The sequence below is a fragment of the Hyla sarda genome, chromosome 13 (genome assembly GCF_029499605.1).
Source record: "Hyla sarda isolate aHylSar1 chromosome 13, aHylSar1.hap1, whole genome shotgun sequence".
In the NCBI taxonomy this organism is placed as follows: Eukaryota; Metazoa; Chordata; class Amphibia; order Anura; family Hylidae; genus Hyla; species Hyla sarda.
In genome coordinates this window covers 12,260,845-12,283,295 of record NC_079201.1, presented here as the reverse complement: position 1 = coordinate 12,283,295, position 22,451 = coordinate 12,260,845, and the positions used below count along the sequence as shown (strand labels likewise).

The following is a 22,451-nucleotide window of genomic DNA, read 5'->3' as shown; positions in this document are numbered from 1 at the left end:
TGATGTCACGGTCACGCCCCTCTCGTGACATCACGGCCATGCCCCCTCAATGCAAGTCTAAGGGAGGCGGTGTGACGGTTTTCACACCCCCTCCCAAAGACTTGCATTGAGGGGGCGTGGCCGTGATGTCACGAGCCTCCGACACTCTGGCGCTGCCCCTGATGCTCTAAATAAACAAAGGGTGCAGCAGGGAGGTCACTGGATTTCACAGTGGCAGGACCCCCGCTATCAGACATCTTATCCCATATCCTTTAGATAGAGGATAAAATGTCTAGGGGCAGAGCACTTCTTTAAGTTCAGCGGGGACCAGGTGACGAGGAGATCCCCAAGGGAGCGAGGTAGGGGAGTATGTGTTATTTTTATGGCAGCTCCAGCCAACAGGAGAACATTTTAAGTACCTGGAATACTCCTTTAGCTAAAATGATTGTTTACTCTTTTGTAAGTGCCTACAATTTGGGTGTCACCTTTGTGCGCAGGTATTTTTTGAAATTTTTTTGTACTGCTATAGAGCACATGCACTTTATTTTTGGTCTTGCTGCCCCTTATGCATGTGCTGACAGTTGTCATTGACTGCTGAGAGTTGTAGTAGTTCTGCACCAGCTTCAGAGCCACAGGTTTCAAATCACTGCTCTATATAGTGCAACATGCTGGGAGTTGAGGTTTTGTATTTGGTCATAGGCTGTGTCAGGGCATGCTGGGAGTTTTAGTTTAATAGTTTTAGGTCAGTTGCAGGCATGCTGGTAGTCTTGGGTCAGATGCAGAGCCATAATTTGTTTCACGGCATGCTAGGAGTTGTAATTTTGGACCAGTTAATACAAATAATACACTTTTTAAAGTGGGCGGGGCAAATCGGTTTCAGTTTCTGCAAAGCACATTTTGAATTTTCAGTTTCGGCCCATAATTTTTATTTCAGGTAGGATGCAGTGTAGGGGTGATGTCAAAGTGGCTATAAAAGCCCATGCAAATAGCTTCAGCTGCACTTTTAGAGTTAACAGGTGTTAGGTGAAGATCTCTGTGAGGGACAGTGAGCAGTGACCAACACAGATTGGAGAAGGAGTCATATATTTAATAATTGTAGTAAAGCTACAGAGAGCGTTCTGTATTTGTTCCGTCAGTGCAAAATCTGTTTTCATTGGAAGTTAAGTGTAACAGTTTTTTAGTTGTTGTTTCACACTAATTGTGAAGAAGCCACATAGAGGGTTTTGTGTCCCTTTTGACACAATCCTGTTGCTACACCTCAAATGGAAATTATTTTTCACAGTTTGTAAAAAAAAAAAAGTTATATCTTCTTCACCATCCAAACACAAAACCTGTCACTACTGCCAAAAAGGGATCATTATTGGACTACTTGGAAAAAGCCTTTGCTTCTTCCAATATCTCTGTATTCATATACCTGTAGGCATTAATCTTCAAAAATGTATCCTTTTTTTGGACATTAAATGGACACTATCATTAAGAAAAATTTATATTTCTGTTTCTTTTGTAAAAAAAAATCATTATATATTTTCTTTGGCCTTTTAAATCCGGACACTAGGGGTCTTTCTTTCTGTCCTGCCCATATTCTGTGTATTTTCTAGCTTTGAGTTTGGTCTCTTGCCAGTCTGGCAGGAGACCAAAATCAGGAAATGTGGGCAGGGCCTCAGCTCTGCACAGTGCTCGCTCTGTCAATCAAGCAGGCAAGAATGAGCGCAGCAGGTCCACTCCGATCCCCCTCCTTTCTTTGTTTCACATGCAAAGAGGAGGGGATTGGGGAGCAGGCTGCCGCAATTGGCTGCCTCTTCTATGCTGTGTTCCTTAGTGTAAGCGCAGTATGGAAGAGAGAGGGCAGAAGTTCTTCCCAGTGAAGTGAAAAAAATTGTGACCTGTAGCCGAATGTGACCTGAGCTAGGCGCTGATCACTGTTAGGGGATAGGATTAGGGGTTAGAATTAGGTTTAGGGTTCAGAGTTAGAATTAGGGGTTAGGATTAAGGTTAGGGGTTAGAATTAGGAATAATGGTTAGGATTAGGGGTTAGGATTAGGGTTAGGGTTTAGGGAGTGAGAGGGAGCCGACTGTAAAGCAGAAAAGGGTGTCCCTGTGCGAAGGGTCACATTCTGGGACACAGTTTTCTTCATTACACTGCAGGGGTGTGGAAATTTTATAAAAAAACTACTTGTCCACGGGACTAAAATGGAGCAAAATCTACTTGTCCCTCATGACGATCCACTTGTCCGGGCCAATTTTCGCTTTTACGCTCTCATTTTTTCCTCCTCGCCCTATAATAGCCATAACTACCTACTAAAAGGGTGCGTTCCCACAGGGCGTATACGCAGCGTATTTGACGCTGCGCAAAATGTATGGCAGCAGCGGGAAATACGCTGCGTATTCCTTGCTCACTATACACACAGGGCTTTCCGGCGGCAGCCCTATGTGTGTAGTGAGTTTTGGAGGCGGGGCCGTGTGCCGGCGTGTCTGTGACGTGCGGCTCCGCCTCCAAAACTCACTACACACATAGGGCTGTCGCCGGAAAGCCCTGTGTGTATAGTGAGCAAGGGATACGCAGCGTATTTCCCGCTGCTGCCATACATTTTGCGCAGCGTCAAATACGCTGCGTATACGCCCTGTGGGAACGCACCCTAAGGGTACGTTCCCACACGGCGTATTTGCTGCGTATTTGCTGCAGCGTATTTTATTTTCCCTGTTGAAGTCAATGGGTAGGAAAATACGCAGCACCAAATACGCAGCAAATACGCAGCAAAATACGCCGTGTGGGAACGTACCCTAAGGATACATTTTAATTTTTCAATAACATATTCTCTGAACCAAAAAAAAAAATATATATATATATATATTAGGGAAGTGAAATTGAAATAGTAAAAGATAATTTAGCAGATTTGGTGTTTTTCTTTTCTGCGCCATTTACCTTGTGGTTGAGGTAACCTGTTAGTTTTATACTTTAGGCGCCTGGTTACAGCAATACCAGATTTGTATCGTTTACGTCATGTTTTACTAATTCTGAACTTTTTCTAATTTTTTTTAATTGCCATTTTTTAACCCCTGTAGCTTTATTTTTTTCCGCATACCAGGCTGTATGAGGGCTAATTTTTTGCGCCATAATCTGTTTTTTGTATCGGTACCATTTTGGTATTGATCTGACTTTTTAATTGCTTTTTAACTTTTTTTTTCTGGGATATTATAAAAATTGCAAATCTGTGGTTTGGTATATTTTTACATTTACCGTACGGGATACATAATGTTATATTTTAATAGGTTGTACAATTACGCACGAAGCGATACCAAATATGTTTATTTTTATTATGTTTGCATGTTTTTATATAGGAAAAGGGGGTGATTTGAACTTTTAACATGGAAGGGGTTAATGCAGCGGTCTTCAAACTGTGGCCCTCCAAATGTTGCAAAACTACAACTCCCAGCATGTCCTGGCATGCTGGGAATTGTAGTTTTGTAACATCTGGAGGGGCACAGTTTGAAGACCACTGGGTGTCTTTCAAACTTTTATTAAAACTTTTTTTTTTTTTTACACTTTATTACACTTATAGGAGGAATCATTAGATTCCTCAGACAGATGAATAGATTCTATTGAACTCTATTAATCAGTGAGCTCTTTGATCCATTGATAGAGCCTGGTCCAGCCAGGATCTATCAATGACAGAGCCGGGACAGGAGGAAGCAGAGGTAAGTCCTCCGACTACCTCCATAGTGGATGGCCCCCCCCCCCTGCGATCGCGCTGCGGGGGGGCGATCAACCCCACTAGCCCACCAGGGAGCATTCACATGTCCCTTTAGACGCCGCTGTCAGCTTTGACAGCGGCGATCTAAAGGGTTAATAGCCAGCCGCGGCGATCACCGCATGCTGGCTATTAGCAGCGGCCCCCGGCTACTGAGAACAGCCGGGGGCTGCAGCGTATGGAGCGGGCAGGAATCCCGAGCTTGCTCCATACTCCCCTGTGAGCGCCGCATGCATCTCCCCGTGCAGACGTGCCTCCTCCCCTCAGCTCTCCGAAGCTACAGCTGGGGGGAGTGAAGGCAGAGGACGCAGGTCTGCACGGGGAGCAAGAAGCCACGCCCCCTCTGCTTCCGAGGACACAGGCTGCAGAGTATGGAGCGGGCAGGAGTCGGGTGCCTGCTCCATACAGACTGCAGATCGCCGACGCACTTGTCAGGTCGGGACCTGCTTGCCCGAAGCCGGGCTAAGGGCCGGACAAATTCACCTGCCCGGCACCCAAAACTGCTAGTCCCTGGCGTCGGGCGATAGGAATTCCACATCCCTGCACTGGCAGGGCTTCAGATTACGTTGCACTTGCAGGGGAACACCCCCTCCAGGAGAACCAGAGCTCACAGACAGTGAGCCAAATACAAAGGGCATAATAATTGGTAGAAACCAATGAAAATAAAAAATTAAGGCGGGTGAAGGGTTATCATGGTGGGGAAAAAAATAGGTAGGGGGAGGGTTTAGGCTTGTTTCACACTAGCAAATTACTTCGTTTAGCAAGTTCCGTCACTAGTTCCGTCCTAAAATCAGCTGTCACCGGCAGTAACCAAATCCTATACATCCGTTAGAAAATCCCATTATAGTCTATGGGATTTTTCTAATATATGTTTTAATCCATTATAGTCCGTTATTGATAACGGATGTTATTTTGTGACGGAAGATAGTACAGAAGAAAATAGTTCATGACTGGTATTCTTTAATTTTCAAAAAGCATAAAAAATTCTCTAGTGCAGTGTATTTTTATTTAACCTGTTAGTTACCATCGAGTACCATCTGGTTAGTCATATCCATACATGTCACCATAACTGTGAAATTCACTTTGCTCTACAGCTCAGAAGTCCATAGATAGATCCTAGGTGACCTAACAGTGTTATACCGGGAAAGTGCGCAGATCCAAACTTTTCCCTTTATAGACTTCTATAGAAAAAAAGGTTGAATTTGATTGACAGCTGGGAAATGATCTGCACGCTTCCGCAAACTTCTTTTCACATGTCTGGACATAATGTAAATTTATTTTTGAGTGATAGTAACTCTTTACTGATATGGTCCTTAAAGGGGTATTCTGCCCCTAGACATCTTATCCCCTATCCAAAGGATAGCGGATAAGTTTTCTGATGCGGGGGTCCCACCGCTGAGGATCCCCGCGATCTCCCTGCTGCACCCAGCGTTCGTTTAGAGTGTCAGGTGCAGTGCTGGAGGCTCATGACGTCATGGCCGCGCCCTGCTCATGACATCATGGCCACGCCTCCTCAATGCAAGTCTATGGGAGGGGCGAGACGGCCGTCACTCCCTCTCCAATAGATTTACATTAAGAGGGCGTGGTTATGACGTCACGAGCGGGCGTGGTTGTGACATCACGAGCTGCGTGACCGCGACATCCCGAGCCTCTGCCCCGGATCGCCAGTCGCAAAGTTCGCTCTGTGCACCGGATGTCTGGGGTGCCACAGCTGAGATTGTGGGGGTCCCCAAGGGCGGGACCCCCGCAATCAGACATCCTATCCCCTATCCTTTGGATGGGGGATAAGATGTCTAGGGGCGGAGTACCCCTTTAAAATTTGTTTATTTATCTGACACCAATCTGAAAACCAGTATCAATATGTTTATTTTTACAATGAGGGTTACTGATTTGGTCTTTTTGATATAGATTTTTGTTATGACAATTTTAACAAATGTAAAAAAAACATTTAGAATTTTAAGATTAATGGAAGTGTCTGGTTCACAGTTAAAAATGACTAAAATGTGTATATTTATAAGGGTCTTAAAGCCTTGGGAAGCCCGTTAAGAAATGGGACTGTGAATGACAATCATTATTGACCAGCCAGTCACTCCGTCCGGTCTCCCTAGCGGTGACTGCAGTCAGATTTTTATCGTTAAATGATGGTATTGCTGAGTAAAGGGAATCAGGGGATTCGAAGCTTTGCTACAGAAAGACTGATACTTATGACTTCAGATATTTCGAGGTAAAATCCATCTTCAGTGGGATTATATGGTGTAGAAGATGGAGCTAAAGTGTCAAGGTTTATTACTTGCTTTTTCTTTTTTTTTTGTCAGATATTTTTTATCGAGATTTTATAAACATGTTTTAAAAACACCAAATACCAAAACAACCAACACAAAGAAAGACCTCGACCCCAAAAAGTTGCAAAAGTTCAGACATAGAGAAAGTCAAGTATGCAAAGAATAATATGGCAGAAAAAAGGGCAAAAACATACATACAGGTCATTCTCTTTAAAATAACAAAATTACAACAATAATCCAAGAACAAATAGGGCTCTGAAATCTGGAAACAGCCACATAAGAGACTTAATTTTTTGGGGAGGTAAGCAAGTACTAGACTGGATTTATGTAATCATTTTGTCCCAAAGGGACTTATATTTCTGCAGCGTCGCCTGTACTTCCCTTTTCGGTGGTTGGCGGCGTTCAGTGTTGTCCTGGCGATGGCCCGGCATGAAAGTTTGTGTTACGCCTAGCGCTCCGGGTCCCCGCTCCTCCCCGGAGCGCTCACGGCGTCTCTCTCCCCGCAGCGCCCCGGTCAGTCCCGCTGACCGGGAGCGCTGCACTGTCCTGGCCGTCGGGGATGCGATTCGCACAGCGGGACGCGCCCGCTCGCGAATCGCATCCCAGGTCACTTACCCGTCCCGGTCCCCTGCTGTCATGTGCTGGCGCGCGCGACTCCGCTCTCTAGGGCGCGCGCGCGCCAGCTCTCTGAGACTTAAAGGGCCAGTGCACCAATGATTGGTGCCTGGCCCAATTAGCTTAATTGGCTCCCACCTGCTCCCAGACTATATCTGCTCACTGCCCCTGCACTCCCTTGCCGGATCTTATTGCCTTGTGCCAGTGAAAGCGTTTAGTGTGTCCAAAGCCTGTGTTACCTGAACTTCTGCTATCCATCTTGACTACGAACCTTGCCGCCTGCCCCGACCTTCTGCTACGTCTGACCTTGCCTCTGCCTAGTCCTTCTGTCCCACGCCTTCTCAGCAGTCAGCGAGGTTGAGCCGTTGCTAGTGGATACGACCTGGTTGCTACTGCCGCAGCAAGACCATCCCGCTTTGCGGCGGGCTCTGGTGAACACCAGTAGCCTCTTAGAACCGGTCCACTAGCACGGTCCACGCCAATCCCTCGCTGACACAGAGGATCCACTACCTGGAAGCCGAATCGTGACAGTAGATCCGGCCATGGATCCCGCTGAGGTGCCGCTGCCAAGTCTCGCTGACCTTCCCACGGTGGTCGCTCAGCAATCGCAGCAGATTGCCCAACAAGGACAGCAGCTGTCGCAGTTGACCGCCATGTTACAGCAACTTCTGCCTCTGCTACAGCAGCAACCATCTCCTCCGCCAGCTCCTGCACCTCCTCCGCAGCGAGTGGCCGCTCCTAGCCTCCGCTTGTCCCTGCCGGACAAATTTGATGGGGACTCTAAACTCTGCCGTGGATTTTTGTCTCAGTGTTCCCTGCATATGGAGATGTTGTCGGACTTGTTTCCTACAGAACGGTCTAAGGTGGCGTTCGTAGTGAGCCTTCTTTCAGGAAAGGCCTTGTCTTGGGCCACACCGCTCTGGGACCGCAATGATCCTGCCACAGCCACAGTCCAGTCCTTCTTCGCTGAAGTCCGGAGTGTCTTCGAGGAGCCAGCCCGAGCTTCTTCTGCGGAGACTGCCCTGTTGAACCTGGTCCAGGGTAATTCTTCAGTGGGCGAGTACGCCATCCAATTTCGTACTCTTGCTTCCGAGTTATCATGGAATAACGAGGCTCTCTGCGCGACCTTTAAAAAAGGCCTATCCAGTCGCATCAAGGATGTGCTGGCCGCACGAGAGATTCCTGCCAACCTGCAAGAACTCATCCATTTGGCTACCCGCATTGACATGCGTTTTTCTGAGAGACATCAGGAGCTCCGCCAGGAAAAAGACTTAGATCTCTGGGCACCTCTCCCACAGCATCCTTTGCAGTCTACGCCTGGGCCTCCCGCCGAGGAGGCCATGCAAGTGGATCGGTCTCGCCTGACCCAGGAAGAGAGGAATCGCCGTAGGGAAGAAAATCTCTGTCTGTACTGTGCCAGTACCGAGCATTTCTTGGTGGATTGCCCTATCCGTCCTCCACGTCTGGGAAACGCACGCACGCACCCAGCTCACGTGGGTGTGGCGTCTCTTGGTTCTAAGTCTGCTTCTCCACGTCTCACGGTGCCCGTGCGGATTTCTCCTTCAGCCAACTCCTCCCTCTCAGCCGTGGCCTGCTTGGACTCTGGTGCCTCTGGGAATTTTATTTTGGAGTCGTTTGTGAATAAATTCCGCATCCCGGTGACCCGTCTCGTCAAGCCGCTCTACATTTCCGCGGTCAACGGAGTCAGATTGGATTGCGCCGTGCGTTACCGCACAGAACCCCTCCTGATGTGTATTGGACCCCACCACGAAAGGATTGAGTTATTCGTCCTTCCCAACTGTACCTCTGAGGTCCTCCTCGGTCTGCCATGGCTCCGGCTTCATTCTCCCACCCTTGATTGGACCACCGGGGAGATCAAGAACTGGGACTCTGCCTGCCATAGGAAGTGCCTCTCCCCCCCTCCCAGTCCCGTCAGGCAAGCCTCAGTGCCTCCTCACGGCCCCCGTCCTGGTGTCACACTGCCCCGTGCCAGGCTTCGCCCTCTGCCCTCCCTCCCCATTCCCACTCCTGCTGTACTGCCTGCCGTTGAGGAAACCCTCCATTCTTTCCCGGTGTCCTCATCCCAGGGGAGGCAGTTACCGGACAAAGAAAAGGGGAGACCTAAGGGGGGGGGGGGTACTGTTACGCCTAGCGCTCCGGGTCCCCGCTCCTCCCCGGAGCGCTCACGGCGTCTCTCTCCCCGCAGCGCCCCGGTCAGTCCCGCTGACCGGGAGCGCTGCACTGTCATGGCCGTCGGGGATGCGATTCGCACAGCGGGACGCGCCCGCTCGCGAATCGCATCCCAGGTCACTTACCCGTCCCGGTCCCCTGCTGTCATGTGCTGGCGCGCGCGGCTCCGCTTTCTAGGGTGCGCGCGCGCCAGCTCTCTGAGACTTAAAGGGCCAGTGCACCAATGATTGGTGCCTGGCCCAATTAGCTTAATTGGCTCCCACCTGCTCCCAGACTATATCTGCTCACTGCCCCTGCACTCCCTTGCCGGATCTTGTTGCCTTGTGCCAGTGAAAGCGTTTAGTGTGTCCAAAGCCTGTGTTACCTGAACTTCTGCTATCCATCTTGACTACGAACCTTGCCGCCTGCCCCGACCTTCTGCTACGTCTGACATTGCCTCTGCCTAGTCCTTCTGTCCCACGCCTTCTCAGCAGTCAGCGAGGTTGAGCCGTTGCTAGTGGATACGACCTGGTTGCTACTGCCGCAGCAAGACCATCCCGCTTTGCGGCAGGCTCTGGTGAACACCAGTAGCCTCTTAGAACCGGTCCACTAGCACGGTCCACACCAATCCCTCGCTGACACAGAGGATCCACTACCTGGAAGCCGAATCGTGACAGTTTGGTTAGGCAAGAACTTGAACTTCTGCATACCTGATATAATCAGCCATATGACACAAAGGAGGAAGAATCAAGTGACCTCAGGGAATCCCATAATGCTTTCCCAGCCAATCAGGAGGCAGTATAGGGGTAATGTCAAAGCATTATAAAAGGGAAGTACAGGCGACGCTGCAGAAATATAAGTCCCATTGGGCCAAAATGATTACATACATCCAAATTATAGATAGCAGGTGTTAGATGAAGATATCTGTTAGGGACAGTGAGCAGTGACCAAAGCAAATAGAAGGTAAAAATAATTTTTATATATATATATATATATATATATATATATATATAATTTACGTAAAGCAGCAGAGTGTTCTGCATCTGTTCTGTCAGTGCAAAATCAGTTTTCAATGAAAGTTGTGTGGCAGTTTTTTGTTTTGATGTTTTACACTTTTTGTGAAGAAGCCACAAAGAGGCTTTTGTGTCAATTTTGTGTACTTATTTGGAGCAGGCCAATTAGATGTGATGTCAGTGCTCCCACCTCCCAGGAGGGATATTAAAACTGACCTATGTATATAGCCTGTGCCTGTGATGAAAGTTTTTACCAGTCATCAGCATACCTTACCCCTGTATTTCCTGTATTTCTGACCTAACCTACTGTAACCTGACCCTGCCTTTTCCTTCTGACTTTGTACTATGCTGCCCTTTTAGTTTGACCCTGGCTTGTCCTAACTCTGATGTTGTTTCTGATAATGTACTATGTTCCCTTCTAGGTTTTGACTCTCTGGCTTGTTTTGGATTAACCCCTTGTCTGCTGACTCAGTTGCCCATGTGGATCATCCAAGTAGGTAGGAACGGAGGTTGGGGAGAGCACTAGTCTGCACTGTTCCCTTCCCCGGACATGACAGGACCCATTACTTCTGTTTTCAATGCCACAATGTGAAGTACTTCAAAGTAACTTTTTTTTACGGAAGTGTTTGTGACAATGAGCACTATGAGACATATTCTCACTCTCCTATGTGGTGTTACTATAATGACAATTTGTTATATTTCTTTCTTTAGAAATTGTTCTAAATTGAAGCTCTAGTTATGTGAAGGGATGACAAATGTGTAGGAGTGATGCTATTTCCTATTGTAATTCAGAATCCTTTTCCATTTATTTCTCCTGATTACACAGCATAGACATCCCATAGTCTGTACTACACACCATGTAATGAAGAAGTTGGGGTATGGTGATGTGCTGTGCATCACTGCTTACCGGTTTTGGGAAGAGACAGTAATCAGAAATCTCTCTATCTCTATATACTCAGCAGGAAAGGAGTTAAATAGTGATGCTGAGCACCGCTACTTAACCCCTTGAGGGCCACTGAGTAAGCAGCCATCTATAAAGATATTTAAATTGATCTGCTGCAATAATTACGTTTTTCCCTTTTCATAATGATCTGTGTGATCCTGTTTTATACTTTGTTCTTATGTTGATGTTACAGGTAGATGCTACAGAGTTATCCCAAGCAAACACACACATTTTATTTTTAGTTTAGTCTTAACTTAATTTGAATCATAACTTACTTGGTAATTAAATTTAGCTAATTAAAAAATCTGGACCTTCTGACGCTTGAGGGGGGGGGGGGGGGTAGAGTTGTTGTATGTGGGAGCTTGCCAAACAACAGACCTATTTAAACCATGTTAAAGGGGTACTCCGCCCTTAGACACCTTAGGGGATAGGATGTCTGATTGCTGGGGTCCTGCCACTGGGAACCCTGCGATCTCTCCTGCAGCACCCTGTGTCATCTGCTGCATGGAGCGAACTTTGCTCTGTGCCTGATGACGGGCCATACAGTGGCTGGAGTATCATGACGTCACGCCCCCGCCCCCTCGTGACATCACGCCCCGCCCCTCAATACAAGTCTATGAGAGTGGACTTGTATCCGGGGGGGCGTTGCTGTGACGTGACGAGCGGGGTGAGGCTCGTGATGTCGCGGTCACGCCCGCTCGTGACATCACGACCACGCCCGCTCGTGACGTCATGACCACACCCTCTTAGTGTAAATCTATTGGAGGGGGCGTGACGGCCGTCACGCCCCTCCCATAGACTTGCATTAAGGAGGCGTGTCCATGATGTCATGAGCAGGGCGCGGCCATGACGTCATGAGCCTCCGACGCTGCACTCGATGCTCTAAATAAACGCCGGGATCAGCAGGGAGATCGCGGTGGTCCCAAGCGGCAGGACCCCCACAATCAGACATCTTATCCCCTTATGTTTATTGGTGGAGTACCCCTTTAACTCTACTATATTTTCATTTTATGTGTGCCAAGTTTAATGGAAATATCTCAAGGCGTTCGGAAGTAATGCTTGAACATACATATACGTTATACACACATACACATATATATGATTGTTGTTGCAAAATCATAAAAGTGACTAATAAAAACATAAGACATTAAAATATGAACCCCCGAAATGTTATCAGCTGCTATCCTCATGCCACTATCAAACTTCCTGAGGTGAAAAGTGCCCCCAATTTGCCCTCCAAAATGATTTTTATGTCATTATTTAAGCATTAGGACAAGATTAGAACAGGAACAATGTCAAAACCTTTTCCACAGTGGAGAGCATCCTGGACAGCGGCTCGGAGACAGTAAATTGCGTGCGCACTATGCGGAAGGGCAGCTGCATATGTCTGTAGGCAAATTGAACATTTCCCCGAAAGCCGTGTAACCTCCTGTGCTCTATTACTGACCTTATTAGCGGAGTTTGGCGATGCCAGGATAACCCAGCAGGTGCAGCTAATTGACCGTTTAATTACTATGAGCAGGTATGGCGGGGAGGGGGATAGGCACACGGTTATGTGGCTCTATACAATGAAGGGTAATGGCGTCTTTACAGAGGGGGGTTGGGGAGCGAAGGGCAAGATCCAGGTCTTGGCTGCAGCTTGGGATCTGCTGTTCCCATTAATTCTGCTCAGCGACTGACAGCGCGGCATGAAGCTTCCTGCACATAATCACGAAGAATAGGTCTTATTATTCCAAAAATAGAGTGATAAAATCAAGCAATTTTGTCTATTGAAAGAAGTATAAACATATGCAGATATAGGAAGCCAATGCTAAACTTCAATTTGTCCCAGACAGTAAAATAAAATAAAAAATATATAAAAGGCAAGGAAAATAAAAGAAACTACAAAAAAAATACAACACAAAGCTAAACATATGTAGGCATGAAACGCGCTGTAAAATGTAATTAACACGAAGAAGCTTTGACATAATCCTTTATTTTCATAATTGGAGATACTGTGATCATTATCAAAGTGCTGCTTGTAGTGCTTTAGGATTAGCATTCTATGTGAATTAAAGCGCGCAGCACTGACGGAACAGAGACAGGTTGAGCTGGAACGTATTGCCGGAACACCTTATGCATAAAGCTACAGGCTCCGGGAACCGAAAGCCTGCCAGAGACCTTTTCGATTAGGAGTCTTATCTTTTTGTACTTTAGGTTATAAACAAGATTTTCATTCCCAAACTCAATTAAAAAGCATTTCTACATAGAGAACAAGGGGAAAGATTTATCATTGTGTGTTTAGCTAACTTACCAGGCTCAGGTTATGTGTATGCGCGCCATATTTATCAAAAGTCGCACAAGGTGTGATAAATTTGGCGCACATGCGTGGGATTTTTGGGAAAAGATAGCTGGTATTGATTTGCGACAGTTGGAGCCCTCTGCAAATAAAATCTATACCTATACCCGATACTGGAAATTTTGAACGAGGATGAGAATTAAGTAACAATACTTTGTGGAATTGGACAACGGGTTTTGAGGGCTCCGCCCTCTTCATCAGGTCTGTAATAATTCATCATTAAAGGGGTACGCCTCTGGGCAATATGCAGAACATTTAGTTACAAATGCTGTGTGCGCGCTGCGGGGGTCGACCACGCCCCTCAATGTAACTCTATGTGAGGGGGGCGTGACGGCCGTAAAGGGTTAAAGGGGTACGCCCGTGGAAAACTTTTTTTTAAATCAGCTGGTGCCAGAAAGTTAAACAGATTTGTAAATTACTTCTATTAAAAAATCTTAATACTTTTTAGGGTCTGTATACTACAGAGGAAATGGTTTTATTTTTGGAACACAGAGCTCTCTGTTGACATCATTACCACAGTGCTCTCTGCTGACATCTCTGTCCATTTTAGGAACTGTCCAGAGCAGCATATGTTTTGCTATGGGGATTTTCTCCTACTCTGGACAGTTCTTAACCTGTTAAGGACCCAGGGCATACCTGTATGCCCTGAGTCCGCTCTCAATCTATAACGCGGGGCCACGGGTCGGGCCCGGCCGTTGTTAACAACGGCCGGGACCCGTGGCTAATAGCGCGTGGCATTGATCGCGCTGCCGCGCGCTATTAACCCTTTAGACGCAGCGTTCAAAGTTGAACGCCGCATCTAAAATGAAAGTGAAACCATGCCTGAGATCCAGGCATGAGCAGTCAAGGGGCAGAATCATCATCGATTATGAGAAACCAGTGATCAATGTAAAATGTCAGTGTGTGCAGTGTTATAGGTCCCTATGGGATAACAATGATCAGTGTGTGCAGTGTTATAGGTCCCTATGGGATAACAATGATCAGTGTGTGCAGTGTTATAGGTCCCTATGGGAGCTATAACACTGCAAAAAAAAAAGTGGAAAAAAAAAAGTGAATAAAGATCATTTAACCCCTCCCCAATTAAAAGTTTGAATCACCTCCCTTTTCCCATAAAAAAAACAAAAAACTGTGTAAATAAAAATAAACATATGTGGTATCGCCGCGTGCGGAAATGTCCGAATTATAAAAATATATCATTAATTAAACCGCACGAATTCCAAAGTCCAAAATAGTGCATTTTTGGTCACTTATTATATCATGAAAAAATCTATAAGTCCTATCAATGCAAAAATGGTACCACTAAAAACTTGAGATCACGGCGCAAAAAATGAGTCCTCATACCGACCCATACATGGAAAAATAAAAAAGTTATAGGGGTTAGAAGATGACAATTTTAAACGTATAAACGACAAAATCCAACCTATATAAGTAGGGGATCATTTTAACCGTATGGACCTACAGAATAAAGATAAGGTGTCATTTTTACCTAAAAATGTACTGTGCAGAAACGGAAGCCCCCAAAAGTTACAAAATGGCATTTTTGTTTTCAATTTTTGGGTAAAATGACTGATGTCATTACAAAGTAGAATTGGTGGCGCAAAAAATAAGCCATCATATGGATTTTTAGGTGAAAGATTGAAAGAGTTATGATTTTTTAAAGGTAAGGAGGAAAAAACGAAAATGCAAAAACGGAAAAACCCCGGACAGAGATGTCAGCAGAGAGCACTGTGCTCGTGATGTCAGCAGAGAGCTCTGTGTTCCAAAAAGAAAACCATTTCCTCTGTAGTATTCAGCAGCTAATGAGTACTGGAAGGATTAAGATTTTTGAATAGAAGTAATTTATAAATCTGTTTAACTTTCTGGCACCAGTTGATTTAAAAAAAAAAAGTTTTCCACGGGAGTACCCCTTTAAAGGGGTTGCCTGGTTCTCCAACGTTCTGAATATTTTGTTCAGAACGCTCGGAGACGGAGGCCGTGATCATGACGTCACAGCCACGCCCCACGTGGATAGGAGATAAGATGTTTGCTCACTGCTGTGGCACCCCAGACATCCAGTGCACAGTGCGAACTTTGCTCCGTGCCCGATGACTGGTGATGCGGGGCAGAGGCACGTGAAATCACAGCCACGCCCCCTTGTGATGTCATGACCACGCCCCTCAATGAAAGTCTATGGGAGGGGGCGTGACGGCCATCATGCCCCCTCCCATAGACTTGCATTGAGGGGGCGTGGCCGTAAAGTCACAAGCAGGACGTGGCTGTGACGTCACAAGTCTCCGGCGCTGCACCCGACGCTTTAAACGAACGCCGGGGGCAGCAGGGAGATCACGGGGGAAGGGCAGACATCTTATTCCAGCTTCTGAGAGCGATCCCTCCTAAGCCAATGACTGAATGAAGGTCCTTCCTTCTGACGGCCACTTTTCTCTGATTATTTATTACTAGAGTACGTTTCCCTTTAAAACCTTTATTAAAATGGTAGCGCGAGAGACTCGTACAAAGACATGCTCTCCAAGGAGCTCTCAAACATGTTCTATTGATCTTCTGCCGAAACTCTTCAGACGTCTATAGAAAAATTACCAGAGCATGCATGAATCAAACTTGCTTTTATTAGACTTTATTATAAAGCTGATTTGTATGTGTTTTATTGGATATGTATTTCCAAGCATACCGTTCATGCATTAAACTCCATGACAAGAGGAAACCCCCGCAAAAAAATATATACAGTAGAATCTCCCAATAGCGGGCACTCACAGGGAATAAAAAAAGTGTCCGCTATTGAGAGATGTCCCTTATTGAGAAACAGGCTCAAAAATCTTTCGAAATGATGGAATACTGTCCTGTATTCACTCCAGAGTGTAATGTGAAGGGTGCTTGTTAACCCTTGCTATTCGTGATGCCAGGGTGAGGGCTCTTCCTATCGCCACCCTTCCCAAGAATAGATTGTCCACAACCGGAGAGTTTCCGAAACAGCATTAACGTTTACTGAAGATTTTCTGCAAGCTTCAATATTACAACAGTCTCTTAGTATGACAACAGCTTTTCCTTGGAGATTGACAAAGGTTGGGACTTTAGCATTAAGAGTCTTTTGATAATATGCGTTGCTCCACTGGATTTAGGGGTAAGTTGTAGTCCAGTAGTCACACTAGCATCAGCGGGGATTTAGATTTGAACTCACGATTTTGGTTCCGCTGAGGCCGGAGGTTTTGACATCTAGCGTGTCTTTGAAAGTTGCGTAGCACACCGTCCTGTTAGTCACAGTCATCGACAAGAGCAGCAACCCAAGAGAGCGACAACCGGACGCAGCTCCCTTATATGGGCAGGGGCTGGACTAATGCTAATTGGTCCATACTGATGTCAATCACCATTACAGAGATTTGTGAGTAACACGTGACACAAGGACCTCCTAAGGTCCTACAACATACCATAGAGGTTACTAGCATGGTCACATGACCGAAGGTCCTGCGACGCTGAACAAAGTAAGTACTATACATTACTATAGAATATATATATATAATTATTAATATTTACTAATAAATATATACATTTATTATTATTAAAGATAAACTTTAGGAGAGGCGACTAGGGGCTGTCCCATCTGAGTAACCCTATCGGAACGTAGTTACTCTGACTTTGGGGACCTCTACACTAGGTACTGTATGCAATACTGTACCGGGACACCACAGTAATTACCTATAAAACATAATAAAAAGCAATATTACAGTAGAATCTCCCAGTTAAAGGGGTACTCCACTGCTCAGCATTTGGAACAAACTGTTCTGAACGCTGGAGCCGGCATCGGGAGCTCGTGACGTCATTGCCCCACCCCCTCATGGCGTCACACCACGCCCCCTCAATGCTAGTCTATGGGAGGCACCCTGGTCAGAAAACACTGGTCTATTGCATGGAAAGGATCACAGATGTGTTTCAATGTGTGGAGTGGCTGATGTGTGAGAGGGAGAAGAGTGACCTCAGACTGACAAACAAGGAATCATGGGATTTGTAGTTTAAGGAAACAAACTCAAACAGGAAATAGTCAGTTATGGTAATCTCACAACACAGTCATTCAGCTCCAAGACATGCACAGATCCTTCCTAAGCATGTCCATTTAAGGTGTACCACTTAGCCCCGCCCCTTCATGACATCATATCCCATCCACTCAATGCAAGTCTATGGACTTGCATTGAGGGGGCGGGTCATGACGTCATGAGGGGGGAGGGGCTATGACATCACAAGCTCCCTGCTCCAGCGTTCAGAACAGTTTGTTCGAAACACTGAGCAGCAGAGTACCCCTTTAAATCTCCCCTTATCACCCCCGTATCATTTCATCCCCCCTTTATATCCTGTGCCATCTTATTCCCCTGTGCATTGTGCCAAATTATCCCCCCCTTGCCCCTTGTGCCACATAATTTCCCCTTGCTCCCCCTGTGCCCTTTTAACCCTCTGTAAATTCATCAACCTCTCTTTATGAAGTGGCACAGGGGGATAAAGGGGGAATTAAATAGCACAGAGGGGGGTGGGGGGGACCAAGGGGAAGTGATGTGGCACAGAGGGTAATAAAGGGGGGGAATGATTTGGCACAAGGGAATAAAGTGGCACGGGGGGATAAGGGAAGGAGGGAGGTGAAAGATGTGGCCGGCGATTGTACAGAAGCAGGAGACCACTGTTTAAACATTGGTCTTCTGCTTCTGTGCTGGGGCTTCTGCAGGGGGGGTCAGCACATAAGCCTGGTTGTCCCCCATTGGGAGTGTGTTGTCCCCTATTGGGAGAGTTTTGTCCCCTATTGGGTGTGTTTTGTCTCCTAATAGGATTGTTTTGTCCCCTATTGGGTGTGTTTTGTCTCCTAATAGGAGTGTTTTGTTCCCTATTGGGTGTGCTTTCTCCCTTATTAGGTGTGTTTTCTCCCCTATTGGGAGTGTTTTGTCCCCTATTGACCCCTATTGGATGTGTCCGCGTCCGCTTCTGGGAATGTCCCCTATTCGGAGGGTGCAAATACATTAAGTCTTATGGGACTCTGCCGGGGAATTAAAAACTGTCCGCTATTGGGAGGTGTCCCCTATTGGGAGGTGTCCGCTAAGGGAGATTTTACTGTATATGTAAGCGTTTTTAATCTCCACTCCAATTAAAAGAACATTAAGATGGTTCCTCCGAATGGGATACAATATCATGTGTTTGCTTAAAAAAAAAAAAATTTAGAAAAACCCACAACCCTGGCAATTTGCTCTTAAATTGTCAAGCATCATTTGATAGATCTGACATTACATTGTTACGAAAACCATTTCTGTCAGCTTAGCTCTGTTGTTTTCTCCATGAGATATTGTACTTCTAGTGCAATTTCAACTCATTTCCATCCCGGTTCGCCGCACCGTCATCAAGAAGGTAGTAAACACGGTGGAAATATGCCAGTTTTATGGACAAGTTGGACAAAAGGGCCCCGGAATATTGAAAAAGTCAGCAAAAAACAAAATGTCAAAGTGGAAATAAACCACCCAAGTAGCAGCAGCGATTAACCAGTTCTTAGGGTATAACAAAGTGGGTTGTTAAAACAAGAACCTGCGTACAATATGCTAATCCTAAAATTAACAGCTCTCTCCATTAATTAAACTGATTAACATTCATTGGTTTTCGACACATGTAGGCTCGCACCCATGCAGTAGGTGAATACAGATGACTTTGTGAACATGATGTATAGTGTAGCCCATAGCTTTCATTAATTTGCTTTAGGAATGGAAAAGGTCACCCAGGACCAAGCTTCGGAGGGATACGTCGTACAAAGATGCATTCATTCCCTTCCTATGTTCATAATTAATTGCTTATGTGCCATGACCCAGAGGAAAGGCAGGCAGCTCGGTAATAGGGAAAACACCTGTGGTATGACTCGGACCTGTTCCACAGCCGGTGATGGCTACTGTAGCTTGTCAAAAACCGTAGTCACCACAGCACTTCAACCTCTAAGGTCACAAGTTGCCCAAAGTAGCAATTTCTGTCAAGCTCGGGTCAACCATAATCACACCATGTTCTCGGGCTATGTTAGACCTAACACGCATGACTGAAACGTTGCTTGGAACAAATAAAGTGTATCTGTAAGATCCCACATAATAAAGAAAAAAAACATTATAATATGTTACTCAGTACCTAATCCTGACCATGTTCGTCTAATTTTTATGCCTCTATCACCTATATTTATTATAAAAATCCCTCTTTTCATTAGCTCACAGTGTTAGAAATCCTCTCTGGGGAAGAAGGCATCTCCCTCCCGTTTGGTGGTGGGAGGTGATTGGTGTGTGGTGGGAGGGGGCGTGTCCCTTCCGTTTGGTGGTGGGAGTTGATTGGTGTGTCTGCTCATGCAGCCTTGTCCATGAGTCACCTCTTGTCCATGATGAAAGAACTCAAAGGGTTAACCTTCCCTGAGCTTTGGCTTGGCCTGGTTGCTTGGCTACGCCTTAGCCAATCTGGGCTGTTTAACAATTATCAGGCTGAGCCTGCACCAGTGGGCTTGGCCACTTTAGTTCAGCTCATTTTGTTCCTGGTTGCCAGTGAAAGAACTTAGTTTGAGTAACCAGCGTTTATTGTTCCCTGTATTTCTGGCTATTGATGCCCGCTCTGTTTTGTGACTCTTATCTTGCTTTGTGAATTGGTACTTTGTATAATTCTAGTTGCTGCCCCGGCTTGTCTGACTTCGCTCTTCTGTGTGTTTGTTTAGTTTTATTTCTGATAGTTTTGTGTGCATCCAGCTCTTCCCTGACATCCTACTGTATTGTATTTTATTATTTTGACCATTAGACTTTCCCTCACTTATTTAGGAAGGGACCATCTTCGTGGTTGTGGACCTGTTGTTTAGGACGGGTACGCAAGTAGGCAGGGACAGAGAGAGTGGACAAGATCAGGGCTGCACTCTATCCCTGCCCAACATGACACATGACTTATGGACAAGCTTGATGCTGCTGCAGGACTGGTAAGAGTCTCAGTAGCTATGGGGACCCCTAGTGGTGAGATTTTCAAAAGCTGTTTTCTTTAATAAATATTCAAAAAATTTTTGAACAACCACATTTGCAAAAGGTCTTTAACTTTCATCTAGCAACATTTAAAAAGTTTTTGGACCTGACAGTGCCCATTTATAGAACAAAACATTTCGAGAATACACAATTCTCTTTGTCAGGTCCGCAACGCGGACCTGACGAAGAGAATTGTGTGTTTTGGAAACGCTTTGTCCTTTAACTAAAACCTTTTTTATTTTATATATTATCAAGTCTGAGATTTGACATAAATTTTTACCCCCAGAGATCGCCTCGAGAGTGGAGGATTTACCGATGGTTAGTTTTGGTCTTCTTGAACATTTATCGATACTGTCATCCTCCTCGTGGTGGCAGCGGCTGGACGTCAGGCTGATCTCTTAATCTTTACGGTCACAAGTTGGTCACAGTAGCAAGTTCAAGAAGACCAAAACAAACCCTCCGTGAAGCCTCTACTCTCGGGACAAACTCCAGGGGACAATTGGGGTAAAAGTGGACATCAAATCTCAGGCGCAATCTTGAGAGTTAATATTGACCGAAAAGACGGACTTGTTAATAAATATATAAAGTATAAAAAAAAGTTTTAGTTAAAGGACAACGTGTTTCGAGAATACACAATTCTCTTTGTCAGGTCCGCAAATTGTGTTTTCTCGAAACATGTTGTCCTCTAAAACTTTTTTTATTTTATATATTTATTATCAAGTCCGCCTGAGATTTGACATCCATTTTACCCCGATTCTCCCATCCCATTTTGTGACTCTTCTCTTGCTTTGTGAATTTTGGTACTTTGTATAATTCTCGTTGCTGACCCGGCCTGTCCTGACCTCGCTCTTCTGTGTGTTTGTTTAGTTTTATTTCTGTTAGTTTTGTGTGCATCCAGTCCTTTGGATCGGGGATAAGATGTCTTAGGGCCGGAGTACCCCTTTAAAAGGGCAGGGGCTCAAGCCCTACTTTTGATTCTGTGTGTGCACGTCCCTGGTTATAGAGGTAACTATGGCTATGGTGGGTGGTTCAAGCTTCAAAGAACGTTACCAGCATGTGAACTAGTGTTGAGCGCGAATATTCAAAATGCTAATTTTTACTCCGAATATCGGAACTTCGCGATTTCGTGAATATTTAGAATATAGTGATATATGTTCGAAATGACGAATATTCGTTTTATCATTTTTTATGCAAATTTATGCAGATATTTATGCAAATATTTATGTGAATATCGGCACTTCCAGACTGGACAATGTTCCCTCCATTCTTTTAGGTGAAAGATATAATTATGCAAATGTAATTCTGAATTTTCGCATGGGAAAAAAACAAACAAAGAGAACGAACATTGCGAATATGCGAATTTCGCGATCATAGGGCGAATATTCGTCCATATATTTGCGAGATATCGCGAATTCGAATATGGCCCCTGCCGCTCATCACTAGTATGAACTCTTAGCGAGGACATCATTTCGAGGTGACGAGAAGGCAGAGATGATGGAGATACAAATACTCCGCTACTTACGGAACGCTTTGCTCTGCTTTCATTGGCCGGGAGTACATTGCCCTCTGTTGACTCCTCAAGCTCTGCTAATAATTGCTTCTTCCTTGGTAGGACCTGATTGATAGAGCGTCTCTGTCAGTCATTGGGTATAATGGTGCCCTCTGGTTGAGTGGAAGGAGCCTGTACTTTCTCAGCAATTTTCCTATACTAATAAAGATTCACTGATATGCAGATAGTAAGCAGTCATCCGAGGGCAATGTACTCACAGCCGCTCGGAGCGTCACTAGGCAATCTCCGCGCAGAAGAGTAACTGTGAACTACTGCTGGATTCTTTTCTTAAAGGGGTACTCCAGTGGAAAACTTTTTATTTTTTATTTTAACCAACTGTTTGCAGAAAGTTAAACAGATTTGCAAATTACTTCTATTAAAAAATCTTAATCCTTCCAGTACTTATTAGCTTCTGAATACTACAGAGGAAATTATTTTCTTTTTGGAACACAGAGCTCTCTGCTGACATCATGACCACGGTGCTCTCTGCTGACATCTCGGTCCATTTTAAGAACTGTCCAGAGTAGGAGAAAATAGCAAACATACTGCAGAGATGTCAGCAGAGAGCACTGTGGTCATGATGTCAGCAGAAAGTGCTGTGTTCCAAAAAGAAAAGGATTTCCTATGTAGGATTCAGCAGCTAATAAGTACTGGAAGGATTAAGATTTTTTAATAGAATTCATTTACAAATCTGTTTAAAAAAAATTTAAGATTTAAAAAAAAAGTTTTCCAAAGGAGTACCCCTTTAACTGTGTAAATATGCTGCAAGATAATATGTGATGAACAATTTGTTTAAAGGGGTTATCTAGGAAAAAAAACTTTATA

General features: G+C 45.3%; 1 long non-coding RNA gene across 3 annotated transcripts in view; it reads left to right on the top strand.

Moving 5' to 3' along the window:
* The window catches only part of LOC130297287 (uncharacterized), a 184,040-nt gene that overhangs the window by 3,268 nt on the left and 158,321 nt on the right, over positions 1-22,451 (top strand). For all 3 annotated transcript variants that reach the window (XR_008849470.1, XR_008849469.1, XR_008849468.1), the window contains exon 2: positions 10,230-10,304. This is a non-coding gene — a long non-coding RNA (uncharacterized LOC130297287). The remainder of the gene's footprint in view (positions 1-10,229; positions 10,305-22,451) is intronic.